We start from the raw sequence: 13598 nt of genomic DNA, 5'->3' as shown, positions 1-13598 counted from the left end.
ATGCCGTGTCTATTCTCCCAACAAGCATCGCTAATTTCCTTTAGCCGATGAAACTCCATATCGCTCATTATGTGATCTTCAAATACGTGTTTTAAATTTGTTAAGTCTTGTTTAAATAACACCAAAAAGTTACAATTATCGCGAACTAATTGTTTTGGAATTGCACTATAACTTTGACAAATTAGAAAACAATCAATGTTTTTATGTCGACCATACGAAAAAAATTCCCTAATGACATTTTGACCTGTACAGGAAACATCGTCAAATACGACTACCGAATATTCTTTCGCATCTTCCGGTCGAATGAACTCGTCTATATTAGAAAATTCATAGTAACCGCAATCTTTTATAGGTTCAATTAAACGTCTTAAAAAATCGTACTTATTTTGGTATAACGAATTAGAGCATAAGTACAAGTTTAGGAAGCGCAACCCATTACGTGCAACTAAAAGCGATAACATAGCATTTGTTTTTCCGACACCTGAGGGTCCTACAATTAAACCTCGCTTACATTTTCCACCAAATAAATTGCTGTGTCTTGTAAAGTGTTCTTCGACCGAACCATTACTAAAATTTACTATAGGCAGTGTTAGAAGTTGCGGTAAACATTTTAATTTCTCGTCGATCATGATTCTCGTACTAAATGAATTGGATAAGACTGAATGAAAATATAGCAAAAGAAACTATATATACATATATTTAAGAAGAAGAATAATAATAATAATAAGTATAATACCTTAACCATTTAACCTAACATAACCTAACCTAACCTAACCTAAGGAAGAGGAGGAAAAATGGTTACCACTCCTCCTCCTCTTCCTGCTCATCCCGCACTTCATACGGGGGCGGAGGCGCTGCAGGTGTCGGTGTCGGAGGTTCTATCCCAGTCGAACAATGGTGTATGTGCATGTTTTGAACATGCACCTGCCCTCTCACCACTGCCGACTCTGAGACAATACTGTTTACCTAAGAAGATTATGAAATTAAAAACGTGCAAAAAAGATTATAGATATAGCCTACCAGCTGAAACAGGGTATCTACTTTGACCTCCAATGACGCAACTCTTCGCTCCAACGTGAGCACCCTCCCGAAGTTGTTGCTACCGGACATCTTTTTAGCTAGGAAGGGAAGTTATTAGTATGTAAAGAAGACAAAATGAATTCTGCTTTTTTCATTTCAACGGTTAATGTTGCAACGGTGATGTCGAGTGACGTTGTTAAAGAGTGGTTAGAACTCGACGCCAGCCCTTCCCTAAACTGTGCAAGTTCTCTCAAAGAGGTCTGCAATTGAACTACCTTTGCATGAAGGTCTTTATAAAAATTTTGATACAAAATATTAATTTCGGTCAAAATCTCCTCTTTGGTTGTTTCTACTGCTGCACACATTGCATTTGAAAAAAGGCTGGCAGGTACATCGGAAATGACTGAAGTAGCGGGAATTGTGTCCACCCTTAAGATTTGTACTTTCGGGCTTAATGAGGGAACTTCTATGGTAGGAATGTTTATGTTAGTAGGGGGAGTGGGAATCGACGAAGCTTTAGAAGAAGAAGCCTTAGAAGAAGAAGCCTTAGAAACAAAAGCTGCATTAATAGCTTTAAGGTATGTCCGGTTTTCGGTGCAGTGTTGGGATACCGCCATTAAAGAAAGAGAGTCGTTGGACTCATCGCCGCTAGCCACTTCCGAGTGTGTCACTTCAACCTTTGACAGAGTCGCAGGTTCAACTGACACACGCTTGTGTTTGGTACTTCGCGAACGAGCACGGGTCTCCCGTCGAAGCTCTCTATACTTATCTGGCGGTAACCACACACCTGCACCCTTCTTCCGGTGTTCACGGTTCCCCGACTTTCGACGAAGTGAAAGTGAAAGGTGTTTCACATTCTTATCGTCGACTTTCGAGGAACCTGCGATGTTTGGAAGCGCCGTAGCTTGCTGCACATTAGATTCAACGTTTGGATCCATCGGCTGCTCATTAGGCTGCACGTTTGGATCCAGAGCCTTCTCAACAGTCGACATGTTCAACAGGTTTATGTCAAAACTGTTTAACAGAAAGGATTCCTGGCTGGCGAAACCCGGAGCAGTTAAATCAATTTGACTAAAACCGTCTTGAGACATCTTGATAAGAAAAGAAAATTAATTAATTTTATTTTAATAAAAAAAACATGTATACTTACATCGCTTGATGAAAAATACAGTTGCACGTTAAAATCTAACTGCAGAGGGTGCTTGTCAACAAAGTGCTGAATGATAGGATATGAATGATAAAACGTTCGAAAAAATAAAGTTATGCTTACCAATAAAAGTTAACTTGAAAAAATAGAAGGAGCTATAGGAATGAAAAACACAAGATTAAAAACAATATATGTCAAGAAAGGAGACTATACTTACCAGAAAAAAGTTGCTGAAATTACGATGTTAAAAACTGATCGGTCTAATCGAACTGATCAGCAGTAAGCTCCTGTAGGAATTGGGAAAAAAATATCAATTTAACATAACAAACAAATAAACAAGTTGTACTCACAAAAACAAAGTAGAACGAGCTGTCATGATGAAATAAAGCAAGAATATATTATATAAACATGGAAGTAGAAAAGGTTACTTACCAAATAAAACACAGCAAAAAAAGAGAAAGCTGAATGAGCAAGGATGTCTAGGAGTGGAAAAAACAATTTTAAATATTATATAAACATGCAAAACAAATATAGTTTTACTCACCAAAAAAGAGAAAGTTGTAGAAAGAGCTGTAGTGATGGAGAGAAAATGAACGTTATATAAACATGATAATAAAGAAGGTTGTACTTACCAAAAAACTGAAGAACACAAACACTTAAGTGACTTTCAAAGGCTGGGAGGTGCCTTCTTATACTAGAGTAATGAAGGGGGGCGTGGGGTGGGGCGTGACAAGGGGGAGGAGTGGGGAATGGGCGGAGTTAGAGTGGGGGTACTTTTTTTCTGGCTCTACTTTCCTGGCAACCGGGGGGGGAATTTTAGATTTCCCCCACTCCCATCCCCACTCTTCCATCTCCACTTTGGGAGGAGCCTGAGGAGGAGCATGGGAGGAGCATAGGAGGAGCTTCAATAAACAATCCTTTTCCCTTTTTCTTTTCTTTTTTTTTTTTTTTTTTTTTTTTCTTCCTTTTCTCTTCCTTTTTTTCTTCCAATTTAATACTTTTTCAATGTACAATCCAAGTCATACCAACCCAACCCAATGTATACATACCATGTATTCATTTAGATTAACTATTTTTTCTTTTAAATTAAAACAACTTTTTACACTTTTTACAATCTTTTATTATTATTAATTTACAATCTATAACTGACAATGTTTATATACTAAACCATACATAAAGAACAATCCTTTCTTGCCGATGGTGGACCATCAATATGCGTTTCCCAATGAGGCAAATTATAATGTTCAAAACAGGGCAGCTTGCTTTGTAATCGCTCATCGTTTCTATACTTCAACGGTAATTTAAACCAAACCGCCGCCAAATCTAATGGCTTTACTTTATTGATATAATAATCGATTGGTAAATAACATAATTCGTAGTTTTTAATATTCGCAAAAGATAAATCAGATTCGTATCTTTCCATAATATCCCACACTTTATTAATTATAAAAGTTGAAAGTCCCAATCTGGTAACTAACCGCCAAAGACGTTCCATCTTGAACTGCTCTACCGCTACTACCCGTCTGCCTTTCTCAATTCGTTTACATATAGTTATAGATGTCTGAATACGTATGAAAATAAATAAAAAACATTCGATAAGGAGCACATACTTGGTCTCTTTTTATGATAGGGACACATCGGCGCACCAACCTCCAATTTGCATTCATTTTCCGGCAATTCTTTTACCGGTATTGTTAAAATTCTTCTTAAAAATGTAGCTTTCTCACGTCCTTTTACGTACGCTACTTTTGTCGAACGACACAAATAATAAACGATCTCATCGAAACGAGACGCAGGAACAAACCCGTCGTTCCAATCAATACAATGATGATGACTCATTAACCAATTCGCCGTATTGCGAAATTTGGTAGATAGTGAAGAAAAGCTTCGACTAGGTTGAAACACGTAATGACTTATACAATGATTACTGTCGTAAGAAGCCAGTTCCTTTGGGATAAATTCTTCATCGTTTATCGTGAAACCTTGAATGTCCAAAATAATAAAATCCCTTTGAAAAACCATAATATCCATAATATACCACTATATGCAAACGTTTCCTTCGATGTTTAGAGATACACTAAATGACGTTGCTTCAACAGTACCACTATATTAATTGCTTAACCATTTTCGTAAGAGGCGAATACACAAATGCTCTGTCATGCAGAATTAATGCGTAAGCTGTCGTACCTTCCGGAATTGGATTTTTCGTTGAATACTCGATTTTTATTTCTACTCCGCTTTTATGTATTGCTTCCTGTTGATACGTGCAATCGATTCCAATTAACGGCGCGTAAGTTTTAAATTCTTCCGGTGAAAACAAAGGTTCGCTTTCTTGATAGTAGTATGCTTGCTGAAATCTTGAATACATATCATACAAAATCGCATAGTGATTGTTATCAAAATCCACATTCAAATTATCGTACGGAAAACGTTCTCCATTCAAGAAAACGGTTACGTTCGTTAAGTTTATATTATCAAATAATGCCATGTTTCCTTTAAATATACCCTTTCGATTTGTTTGAAATCCGATGATTATAAATCTAGGCGTTTCCAATTGTGGAGCAGTTTTGACGGCCCAAGATTGCTTCGTAGTTTGAGGTAATTGAGGGTACTCGTGTATTTCCCACGATCGAAAAGGAACGTGAATGTCTACGTTTCTTTCTGATAGTTTTGTTAATGCCAACTGTTCGCGTAATCCCACCGCCACGTGAGGAACTCTCCATATAATTTTATTAATGATCAATTTCAATTTTTCGTCGTTCGGAGCGGCTGCTGGTTGAAAGATGACGTCCGTATCATCGTGTCCGCGAATTAGCACAAGTTCCTGTCGAACGTTCATCATGATCTTTCTGAAATCTTCTGCGAATCCTAGCAACGTTTTTAGCGGAACGCTAAGACCGAAATTTCCATTTTTATCTAAAGCCTTTGAAACACCCGCTATATCATCTTTCCAAGGTTTTATGTGCCAACCGGCGTTCTCTAATTTCACCACCTCGTTCTGCGTAGATGAGAAATAACCCTTCATGCATGAGCTTATACCGATGTTCCGCACACCATCAACATGTACTCCGTTAATAAGATATCGAATATCGCTAAACATAAATGCAACGGGATTGTTAACCAATTGCCCCGTTGCGCTGTCATCTTTTGTTATACTTCCGTCCGCGGCTAACTTACGAACGCTACCCTCGACGTATAGATAACTCTCGCTCGGTAAAGTATAATTATCTATTTCCGGAATTGAAATTCTAATTTCGTCATTGTTATCGAACGTGGTCGATCCAAACGGTTGATGCGAATGGAATTCATAACTTACGATAGAGTGATCTGTTTTTATCTTATCCGTTACTTTTAAAATGTCCATTACTTTAACACTTCGTATCCTAACTGAACTAAATACCTTCGATTGACTGGTGATAATCGATGAATGGATCGTCTTCTACTGCCGCTACGTTGACTGATGACGCGCGCTTTATAGTTTTCTCCATTAAACAATTTTCTCGCTCTGTCTCTTCTTGACCACCGCTTTCTTTTGTTTTGATATAACACTGTCATAACGTTAGTCAAATTTAAATAATTCAATTTATCGATCTCAGGTGAACTCTCACTGTTATTTCTTCTTCTCTGAAGTCTACCAAGTTTCCGTCCTGATCAAGTATACGTACTGTTAAGCTACTAATCACGTTCGTTAAAACCGGTAAATAAATAGGTAGTTGTGGTGATTCGATTATTTTAAAACCTGCCGGAACGTTTGGGAAAAAATGATATAAAACGTGCACGGGAACTCCGTTATTATACGATCCCGTCACTAAATTACAATAAATTTGTAAGGCGTTCGTTTTATTTATGTTTACTACGAAATCGGATTCCACTTCCGTATCTCTAGGTAATATTTGAGGCTTGAAGCCAAGTAACGGCCCTATAGAATTATCGCATGCAAAATTAATTCGACGGGTACTTTTTATTAAAGAATGTTGTGTGTTATTATTCCCCTTAATCCTTATTACGACACTTTTAGCGTGTCTTTTGTCTAGCTGTTCATTCACGAACTCGGCAATATCATCAATATCGTACGTTCCAACAGGTACTATTATATTGTTTTTAAAATGTCCTGTCTTATCTTCGTATTGGATTACGTTGTTGTTTTTATTAACGTTTGCTAAACTATTAAACGTTTCGAAATTCAAAAGAGCCAACTCGTAACTACCAAATTCGTTCAAATAGATCGGAGGATTAAAATTACAAGTCAATTCAGATGACTTTCCAGTCAACGTAAATGTATATGTCGTGTGTATTGCTTCTTTCTCCATTACTTCTGAACGTCTAAACGTCTCTAGACTCTAATAGGTTCTTTTATTACTTAGAAACTTCAGACACAACTGTCCGCAATTTTGATCTATTTCTCTTTGATATCGACAGTAATTATACTTTACTTGACCACCCCTACCGTCTGACAGCAAATATTGTTCAATTTCTAATGGCGGTCTTAAATCACCGTAACTGTCGAAATAGTATATGTCCTTGTCGTCTTTCTTATAGGCGACCCAATGAGTCCCTCGTCCTTTCCGTTATCCAAGTTAACAATACCTCTTTCCTTCTTTTTAATCTTACTCGGGAGATTGTCTCTCATAAATATACCCCGAAAATGTGGAATTTTTAGTACTTTCGCAAACTTTTCCAACTCGACGTTAGTTAACGCACGACGAGGTATTCGAACTAGTTTTTTGAACTAGTGGTTATACCGCAACCTTTCTTATAGGGCTTATTGAAGTAACCTGTGCTGCCAACATTATTCCCCTTTCCTTCAATAAACAAACCGCAACCTTTCTTATATGGTTTTATATAAAATCCGCTACCTACGGCCTTTGCTTCCATAGCCTTGTTATGTCTTCGTTCTTCATCTAATTGCTCTCTAGCTGTTTTCGCGTTGTTTATAGTTCTTGCAATAGCGGCAGCACCACCGCCGATACTACCTAGGGCACCTAAAGCTGCGAACAGGGGAATTAAAGGTAAAAATCCTCCCGTTTTCGGAATTCGAATAACTCGACCTCTAGGTTCGGAAATTCTTTTTCTTATCTTTTTCAAAGCTCCGTACGCCGCTTTAACGTTTGTCAACAAATTCTTAGCACCTGATCTCGATATTGCGTTGCGAGCGAATCGAAGTGCATCTACAAAAGATATAGCTCCACCACGCTTTACACGCGTTCGGACTTTTTTTAAAGGTCGTCGACCCGTACGATTTCTTTTTCTACCTACGCCCATACCGACCGCTACTTTTGCTTTCATTAAGGCGGCAACTGCGGACGATGCCACTTTTTCTCCAAGAGTAGACTCTTTATTTCGTATTCGTTCTTTCGCTGCTTTATATAATGCTCTGTCTGCGTCGTGTCTAAATTTTAAATTTGAACTGACCGTATATGCTATATCGTGTTTCTTACACGCTTCGTCTAATGGATTCACGCCTCGATCTCCTCTCGATAATCTCTTTTCCAACTTGGTACCCGGTCCACAAAAATTATATCCTGGCAAATGAAGTTCTATCGGAAGTTTATCTATCAACTTGTTAAAAAATCCTCGACCAATTCGTTTGCCTGTCAAACGATAACTGTTACGATTAGGTTCTAACAAATTCATTTTATAATTTCACTCCTTCTTCCTTTTCTTCACAGTTAAAAACTAGAAATGAAGCTCTGCTGTTGTGCTTTAAGCTTTTATTCCTTTTAAATATTTTACAAAAACAGTTTTGCTCTTAATTTATACTTAAATCTATTAATATTATTATTATTATTATTCAGCTACACTTAAATCTACTAATATCCTAAAAATTAATTGTTACTCAGTTAAAAACATTTCGATTACTCTACAATGCTAAAACGTTCTTGATATATATTTAATCTATAATCTACATCTAAATATTTTTCTAATAACTTATTTACGTTTCTTATCCTAGTCTTAAATCTAATTCCGTCCAACATCTTTTCTTCCCAGTCACTTATCCTTGATTGTCTGTAAGCAAACGTCCAAGTGTGCATTCGGTACACTCTATTTTTCGATTCGCAAAACGTCACTTTTTTTTCCATTTTATTCACTTCACATCTTCATTAATGCGTGCAAATCTAAATCCAGTAATACCTTATCCATACCGTATACGAGCAGTTCTTTAGTTACGCACAAATGTTCACGTGGTGCACCGTTTGAAGCAACCAATATATTCGATTTTATATCACCTTGCATTGTTGATACCACATCGATCACGCTATCGTAATAATTTTTATATTCCATACACTTTAATACTTCTACCCTACTCGAAACTAAGTCGCTAAGTTTCCACAATTCGTGTAACGAGTCGTAAGCCAGGTAAAATATTTCTGACCCCCTTTCCATTTTCAACACTTTTCGTACATTTTCTATCCATTGGCTGCTGCAGGTCACGCCGCTTACAACGAAATGTGGTGGTGCCGATAAATCACCAACAAAACTATTCATAATCAATTGTCTGCTATTAATCACATTTTTCCATTCGTCTTCGGTAAAAGTTATGCATTGTCCTTTTCCCATTAATCTTATAACCGGATCAAAATGTAGATTGGCAGACATGCCAACCGATATCCATTTCGTTCGACTTTTATTTAAATAATATGTACTCTCGGAGAATAATGGCGCTTGATTACCTTTTTGGAGATTATTTTTCACTGCCTCATTTAATACTACGTTACTTGTGAAAGGTAACTTTCCACAATTTTCTACATAATGTTGTTGATTTGTTGTTGACCACATCCTTTTTTCTTTGATTATCACTTCCTAGCGACACATTTGTTGCAGTTGTCTCATTACAATTACCCTCCATTTTGATGTTTCGGGCAGGTTTTTTATTTTCACCCTTTTCAAATGAATTTACAGCAGCTCTCTTAGTTGGACATTTGGGGTTCGGTCTGGTTGCCACTAAACATCAATATTATTGTTTACATTAGTACATTATCTACTTGTATTACATTTGAATTACTTACTCGTTACGTTAAAAATCCTCTGTACTAAATGCACCAAAAATCTACACGATATTTTTAATATGTACTAAATACACAAAAACCTTACTCTGAAGCACAACACTCTGCGGTACAACTTCGACCAACGTTTGTATTTATAGCAATACATAAGGTTGCTGGCGGGGGGGAGTAATATTTCACATCATTACCGAATATATCTATTATACATGTTCTAACACGTCATTATATCGTGAGACGTCAGACAAAACGCATGACAAATTTATTAAGAAGCTCTTAAAAAATATCTCGCAGGTGGATCATGACTCATCTACTAACAAGTTAGTTGACCTCCTCCTCAAACCTGTCCTCCCAAAAAATTTGCCGATTCAAGAACCTCCTCGCATATTCTTAAATACCCGTACACCTTTACATAATAAAATAAAAAATATCTCGCAGGTAAGTTATGACTCACTTATTTGTATACCTACATATCTCAAAACCGTATACCTTTGTGTATAATAATAAATTAAGAGATATATCGAAAACATTAACAGTTCATTGAGAAGCGTCGAAGGATAAACATAGTAATTGTTTTCATCTAGGTAAACAGGTTACATATAAAGATAAATTTTTAATAACATAACCTAAATAAAGATACATTTTTAATAAAGATAAATTTTTAATAATTTCGTCAAAATAACATGACCTTCTCAAGTAAATTGACCTCCTCCGACCCTCAAAAGAATCGCCGATTCAAGAACCTCCTCTCCTCATCGAACCTCCTCTGACCCCCAAAAAATTTGCCGATTCAAGAACCTCCTCCTAGAACGCAGGTTCGAGGAGGAGGTTCTTGAATCAGCGAATCTATACTACTTTCAGGCGCCAAATGACATCTTGGAGCATGTTGGAGATAAAAAACAAAATGTGCTCAAAACGTGATATTATGACGTTATACGCCGTTCTGAACCATGTTTGAACTTTCTATCACTTTCGGTTCCGATAATTCTGTTGACCATATTTGTGATATTCAGGCGCCAAATGACATCTTGGAACATGTTGGAGATAAAAAACAAAATGTGCCCAAAACGTGATATTATGACGTTATACGCCGTTCTGAGCCATGTTTGAACTTTCTATCACTTTTGGCTCCGGTAATTCTGTTGATCATATTTGTGATATTCAGGCGCTAAATGACATCTTGGAGCATGTTGGAGATAAAAAACAAAATGTGCCCAAAACGTGATATTATGACGTTATACGCCGTTCTGAGCCATGTTTGAACTTTCTATCACTTTTGGCTCCGGTAATTCTGTTGATCATATTTGTGATATTCAGGCGCCAAATGACATCTTGGAGCATGTTGGAGATAAAAAACAAAATGATCCCAAAACGTGATATTATGACATTATACGCCGTTCTGAACCATGTTTGAACTTTCTATCACTTTCGGTTCCGGTAATTCTGTTGACCATATATGGGATATTCAGGCGCCAAATGACATCTTGGAGCATGTTGGAGATAAAAAACAAAATGTGCCCAAAACGTGATATTTTGCCGTTATACGCCGTTTTGAGCCATGCTTGAACTTTCTATCACTTTCGGTTCCGATAATTCTGTTGACCATATTTGTGATATTCAGGCGCCAAATGACATCTTGGAACATGTTGGAGATAAAAAACAAAATGTGCCCAAAACGTGATATTATGACGTTATACGCCGTTCTGAGCCATGTTTGACCTTTCTATCACTTTCGGTTCCGATAATTCTGTTGACCATATTTGTGATATTCAGGCGTCAAATGATATCTTGGAGCATGTTGGAGATAAAAAACAAAATGTGCCCAAAACGTGATATTATGACGTTATACGCCGTTCTGAGCCATGTTTGAACTTTCTATCACTTTTGGTTCCGGTAATTCTGTTGATCATATTTGTGATATTCAGGCACCAAATGACATCTTGGAGCATGTTGGAGATAAAAAACAAAATGTGCCCAAAACGTGATATTATGACGTTATACGCCGTTCTAAACCATGTTTGAACTTTCTATCACTTTTGGTTCCGGTAATTCTGTTGATCATATTTGTGATATTCAGGCGCCAAATGACATCTTGGAGCATGTTGGAGATAAAAAACAAAATGTGCCCAAAACGTGATATTATGACGTTATACGCCGTTCTGAGCCATGTTTGAACTTTCTATCACTTTTGGCTCCGGTAATTCTGTTGATCATATTTGTGATATTCAGGCGCCAAATGACATCTTGGAGCATGTTGGAGATAAAAAACAAAATGTGCCCAAAACGTGATATTATGACGTTATACGCCGTTCTGAGCCATGTTTGAACTTTCTATCACTTTTGGCTCCGGTAATTCTGTTGATCATATTTGTGATATTCAGGCGCCAAATGACATCTTGGAGCATGTTGGAGATAAAAAACAAAATGTGCCCAAAACGTGATATTTTGCCGTTATACGCCGTTTTGAGCCATGCTTGAACTTTCTATCACTTTCGGTTCCGATAATTCTGTTGACCATATTTGTGATATTCAGGCGCCAAATGACATCTTAGAACATGTTGGAGATAAAAAACAAAATGTGCCCAAAACGTGATATTATGACGTTATACGCCGTTCTGAGCCATGTTTGACCTTTCTATCACCTTCGGTTCCGATAATTCTGTTGACCATATTTGTGATATTCAGGCGTCAAATGATATCTTGGAGCATGTTGGAGATAAAAAACAAAATGTGCCCAAAACGTGATATTATGACGTTATACGCCGTTCTGAGCCATGTTTGAACTTTCTATCACTTTTGGTTCCGGTAATTCTGTTGATCATATTTGTGATATTCAGGCACCAAATGACATCTTGGAGCATGTTGGAGATAAAAAACAAAATGTGTCCAAAACGTGATATTATGACGTTATACGCCGTTCTAAACCATGTTTGAACTTTCTATCACTTTTGGTTCCGGTAATTCTGTTGATCATATTTGTGATATTCAGGCGCCAAATGACATCTTGGAGCATGTTGGAGATAAAAAACAAAATGTGCCCAAAACGTGATATTATGACGTTATACGCCGTTCTGAGCCATGTTTGAACTTTCTATCACTTTTGGCTCCGGTAATTCTGTTGATCATATTTGTGATATTCAGGCGCCAAATGACATCTTGGAGCATGTTGGAGATAAAAAACAAAATGTGCCCAAAACGTGATATTATGACGTTATACGCCGTTCTGAACCATGTTTGAACTTTCTATCACTTTCGGTTCCGGTAATTCTGTTGACCATATATGTAATATTCAGGCGCCAAATGACATCTTGGAGCATGTTGGAGATAAAAAACAAAATGTGCCCAATACGTGATATTTTGCCGTTATACGCCGTTTTGAGCCATGCTTGAACTTTCTATCACTTTCGGTTCCGATAATTCTGTTGACCATATTTGTGATATTCAGGCGCCAAATGACATCTTGGAACATGTTGGAGATAAAAAACAAAATGTGCCCAAAACGTGATATTATGACGTTATACGCCGTTCTGAGCCATGTTTGAACTTTCTATCACTTTTGGCTCCGGTAATTCTGTTGATCATATTTGTGATATTCAGGCGCCAAATGACATCTTGGAGCATGTTGGAGATAAAAAACAAAATGATCCCAAAACGTGATATTATGACGTTATACGCCGTTCTGAGCCATGTTTGAACTTTCTATCACTTTTGGTTCCGGTAATTCTGTTGATCATATTTGTGATATTCAGGCACCAAATGACATCTTGGAGCATGTTGGAGATAAAAAACAAAATGTGCCCAAAACGTGATATTATGACGTTATACGCCGTTCTAAACCATGTTTGAACTTTCTATCACTTTTGGTTCCGGTAATTCTGTTGACCATATATTTGATATTCAGGCGCCAAATGACATCTTGGAGCATGTTGGAGATAAAAAACAAAATGTGCCCAAAACGTGATATTATGACGTTATACGCCCTTTTAAGCCATGTTTGAACTTTCTATCACTTTTGGTTCTGGTAATTCTGTTGACCATATATGTGATATTCTGGCGCCAAATGACATCTTGGAGCATGTTGGAGATAAAAAACAAAATATGCCCAAAACGTGATATTATGACGTTATACGCCGTTCTGAGCGATGTTTGAACTTTCTATCACCTTTGGTTCCGATAATTCTGCTGACCATATTTGTGATATTCAGGCGCCAAATAACATCTTGGAGCATGTTGGAGATAAAAAACAAAATGTGCCCAAAACGTGATATTATGACGTTATACGCCGTTCTGAGCCATGTTTGAACTTTCTATCACTTTTGGTTCCGGTAATTCTGTTGACCATATATTTAATATTCAGGCGCCAAATGACATCTTGGAGCATGTTGGAGATAAAAAACAAAATGTGCCCAAAACGTGATATTATGACGTTA

General features: G+C 37.2%; 1 long non-coding RNA gene across 5 annotated transcripts; it reads right to left on the bottom strand.

Moving 5' to 3' along the window:
- Positions 1–1299: 1299 nt before the first annotated feature.
- On the bottom strand, positions 1300–2965 carry LOC139429670 (uncharacterized). Of its 5 annotated transcripts, XR_011640228.1 has the most exons (5): positions 2600–2965; positions 2518–2536; positions 2385–2454; positions 2171–2322; positions 1300–2111 (listed from the first exon to the last, which is right to left on the bottom strand). It is a non-coding gene; the product is annotated as an uncharacterized lncRNA (long non-coding RNA). The 5 variants fall into 5 exon arrangements; XR_011640227.1 differs by having other exon boundaries at positions 2518–2965; XR_011640226.1 differs by having other exon boundaries at positions 2385–2536.
- Between the last annotated feature and the right edge of the window lie 10633 nt (positions 2966–13598).

Source organism: Onthophagus taurus, chromosome 4, assembly GCF_036711975.1.
Source record: "Onthophagus taurus isolate NC chromosome 4, IU_Otau_3.0, whole genome shotgun sequence".
Lineage (NCBI taxonomy): Eukaryota > Metazoa > Arthropoda > Insecta > Coleoptera > Scarabaeidae > Onthophagus > Onthophagus taurus.
Note: the sequence above shows the minus strand (reverse complement) of the source record. Positions and strands in the feature narration are given on the sequence as shown.